The sequence below is a fragment of the Pteropus alecto genome, unplaced genomic scaffold (assembly GCF_000325575.1).
Source record: "Pteropus alecto unplaced genomic scaffold, ASM32557v1 scaffold312, whole genome shotgun sequence".
Classification (NCBI taxonomy): domain Eukaryota; kingdom Metazoa; phylum Chordata; class Mammalia; order Chiroptera; family Pteropodidae; genus Pteropus; species Pteropus alecto.
Genome location: NW_006433948.1, coordinates 160,328 through 164,499, shown reverse-complemented (window position 1 = coordinate 164,499; position 4,172 = coordinate 160,328). Strand labels below are relative to the sequence as shown.

General features: G+C 36.2%; 1 pseudogene; it reads left to right on the top strand.

The window, feature by feature from the left end:
- The window catches only part of LOC107195437, a 14,848-nt pseudogene extending 11,228 nt beyond the window's left edge, over positions 1 to 3,620 (top strand).
- Positions 3,621 to 4,172: the final 552 nt, after the last annotated feature.

Genomic DNA, 4,172 nt, shown 5'->3' with positions numbered 1-4,172 from the left:
TTTTGATCTATGTTCTAGATGAATATTAACCTATAATTTTCATTTTTGTAATGTATTTGACTAGTTTCGAAATCAGGGTCATAGAGGCCTCATAAAATGAGCTTGGGAGATTTTCCTCCCTCTGAATTTTTGGAACAGTTTGAGAATGATAGGCATTCTTGGAATGTTTGGTGAAATTCGCCTCTAAGCCATACAGTGTTGTAAAGACATTGTTATTAAATGGTGTTGTGAAAATGCAAAACATGAAACTAGACCAATTTCTTAACACCATATACAAAAGTTAACTCAAAACAGTTTAAAATCTCAAACGTAAGACCTGAAATCATAAACTTCTGGATGAAAATACAGGCAGTAAACACTTAGATATTGCTCTTAGCAGTACTTTTGTGGATATACCTCCTTGGGCAATGGAAACAAAAGAAAAAATAAACAAATAGGATTATATTAATAAAAAGTTTTTGCACAGTGAGGAATATCATCGAAAAAATGAAAAGACAACAGACTGAATGGGAGAAGATATTTACCAATGACACATTTTATAATGAGTTATTAATTTCAAAAATATATAAGAAGCTCATACAACTTAATGACAAAAACCCCCAAACAGTGCAATTAAAAAATATGCAGAGGACCTGATTAGACATTTCTCCAAAGAAGACATACAAATGGCCAAAGACATATAAAATGATGCTCGATGTCACTAATCATCAGGGAAATGCAAATTAAAACTACGATGTTATATCATTGTACATATATTGGAATGGCTAAAATTTTAAAGCACCGACAATACCAAGTGCTGACAAAGATGCAGAACAACTGGATCTCTCATACATTGCTGGTGGGAATGTAAAATGGTATAGTTACTCAGGAAACATGTTTAGAAGTTATTAATAAAGTTAAATGTACATTAGGCAACCCATCAATGGTACTCCTAGGAATTTATTCTAGAGATAGGATAACATGTTCTCCTAATAGCTTTACATAAACATTTACAACAGCTTTATTTGCAATAACACAAAATGAAAACAACCCAAATATCTTTCAGCAGGTGAATGGATGAACAAATTATGGTAATCTGTAAGTGGAACATTAATCAGTAATAAAAAACAGATTGAGTAAGCAACAATTTGGATGAATTTCAAGGGCATTATGATGAGTGAAAAACAAAAGCCCATCTCAAAATATTACATACTCTATATTTCCACATATATAACATTTTCAAAATGACAAAATTATACTTAAAACAGATTTTCATTGCCAGGATTTGGAGCATAGGGGGATATTATGGATATTAAGGAATATCAAGAGGGAATTTCTTTGGGGTGATGAAATAGTTTTGTATCCTGATTTGATGGTGGTTACACAAAACTAGACATGCAGTAAAATTTTATAGAACTAAATACCAAAATAGGAAAAAAATGATAATAGGTCCATGTAAAGACAGAATAAGGTATATAGCCTAGTTACAGTATTTTATCAGTGTTAATAATCAGGATTTGATTGATTATGGCTACGTAAGATGTTATCACTGGGAGAAGTTAGAGGATTGATACTATTTTTGAAAATTTTATGTAATTTTCAAATTATTTAACATAGTTTTAAAAAGAGAAAACAAAGGTACCTCCCACATAGTTTTTTTCTTAAATATTTAAATAAGATTTGAATGTCCTAGGCTAGGATAGGATTTTGTTGGCTCATGAATTAAATTTGGGCTACAGATGTGGTTTTGTTCGACTAACAAAATGTTAGGCCACATAATGTTTTTAAACCCATTTAAAACCATATTTATAGATTGTAAAAGTTCAGATGTCTGGATTGTGTTTGAATTCTAGTCTTTTTGAATTGGAGCATAGAGTTTGTATTCTAAACACATTTCTTAAGAGATTCTGATGCACACCAGCATTTGAGAACCACAAGTCTAGTAGACATATCCAAAAGGGAAATGAAATCCCCTAGCCTGGCCACACACTGACTAGAATTTGAAAAACCTAGTATCAGTGTTAGTTAATTAGACATCTGGATGTCTCGCAAGAAAAGTTGCTGTGGGGGACAATATTTTTCAATATTACTCAAGTAGTAGTCCACCTACTACTCATAGACTTATCTCCTAGGAGATGGAGACACGCCCTCCTTCTGTGTCTGTCAGTTGTTATGGTGACAGGCATAACAAAAGGCAAAAGCAAAGCTGATTTCCTAAGGGATGGCTGCTGACCCAAGACTCAGATAAGACCTGAAAGACTGCGTGGAGTCTTCCATTGTACCAGTACGTGTGTAAAGGAGACCATTTAGAATCCAGGCATAACTGTTTTCTGGACTACTGTTTTGCCATATGTTAACCTTCCTTGTTCAGACTTCTTCCTCTGTCCCTCATGAGATCGAATTCTTCCTATATTCTGACTCATGACTACCCATAATATCAAAAGTTTTCTTTTTTTTTACAGAGAGATAGATTTATTGACAACTGTCTTCCTTCTGTTACCAACAGTGCTAGTACAATAATTATCCTTTATTAAGTTTTGCTGTTATTACTATTCGTCCAACCCCCGAACTGAACTGCTGTTCTCTAAACTAAATTATCATTTTCCTGCCTCCACATAGCTATTATAGTGAAAATTCTTAAATACAGACCTGAAAATTCACTCTCTGGCTGATAAAACTCCAATGGTCCTAGGAGACCTCCAGCATGAAATCTAAGTTCCCCTCTTAATATGGTACCTGAATTATTTTCCATTTTTATCTTTAACACTCATCAACATTTTTAGTAGACTACAGCCACTCTCAAATAGAGTGTGATTTATGTGGGAAGGAAGAATCGTGTGTGTGTGTGTGTGTGTGTGTGTGTGTGTGTGTGTGTGTGTGTGTGTTTAGGTGTAAGTGTAGGTGTGGTATGTCACTGTTCAAAGAAAACTATAAATAAAGGTCCACTGATAGGTTTTCCCAAGATGTTCTTCATAAAGTTACATATTTTAAAAACACATTTTGCTCTTTAACCTGACAGGATATTGAACCAAACTATCTCAGTTTTCTTTCCTGTCACCTCTTCAGTTTCTCTGATATCTAAACTCTGTTCTGTGATTCCACAATCTGAGTTTGATCACACACAGCAAGTCAGAAGCAAGAGTGAGCTGAATGCCTTATAGGTGGGGAATCTAAGGCTGAGAAACAGACTCAGTATCCCAATTCTGACTCTGACTCTGATTTGGGCTTAGATCTATATTTTCCCCAGACTCTTTGGATACATCACTTCCCTCTTTTGTTCCCCTTGCAGTTCTGCTATGGAAGAGTCGACATCTAAGGTGAGAGAAGTTGTCTCAGAGCCCATAGTTACCATGGCAAATGAGGTAAAGAATAGCAATGTACCAACTACTTTAAAGAAAGGGAAGCCAAACAAGAAGGTGGAATGGTCAAGTGACACTGTAGACAATGAGCACTTGGGCCGTCGTTCATCTAAATGCTGCTGCATTTATGAAAAACCCCGAGCCTTTGGTGAAAGCTCCTCAGAGAGTGAAAAAGAGGATGAGGATAACTGTGATGTTGTACTATGTGTCTGGGGTCATCACAAGGGGCGGCGTCGTGCCCTTCCAGCCAGAGATCCTAGCACCTCATCTACAAAACCTTGAGACCAATCTCAACCCCTTCTCTCCCCTATGAAGAACTAAGCCCCACTTAGCCTCCCCCATCCCTGAATCAGACTGGAGTGCAATATATCCATGTTGCTGCTCAGGGATTAAACAAGCAGTTTGACTCTCTTATGATGTGTGCTTTGTCTCTCATTTGCCTGATGGAAAGGGTATCAGTGAAGAGAGGCAGGAAGAGAAACAAAGGGGCCAATAGAGTACCTGGAAACTCTGGTACTACATGACTACTGTTTTATAACTTAAGGTCTCAGGCTTCTCAAGCTACAAAAGCACACTTTTCTTCCTTACAGACCTAGATTGTGCTCTCATCTCTTTCTGGTCAGTTCAATGTTATCACAGCCAAAACCCTACTTTCCACAGAGCTGCCTCTTTGTTTATACTTGCTACCATAACGATCTATCATCTAATGAGTGCCAATTTATTCTTTTGTATCAAAAGCTTATTCATTTACCTTATATTTACCCATTCCATTCTATTCTTGCTTTCATCTTGGGTTGTATCAATGTCCCTATAGATGACGCTTTATATGAACTG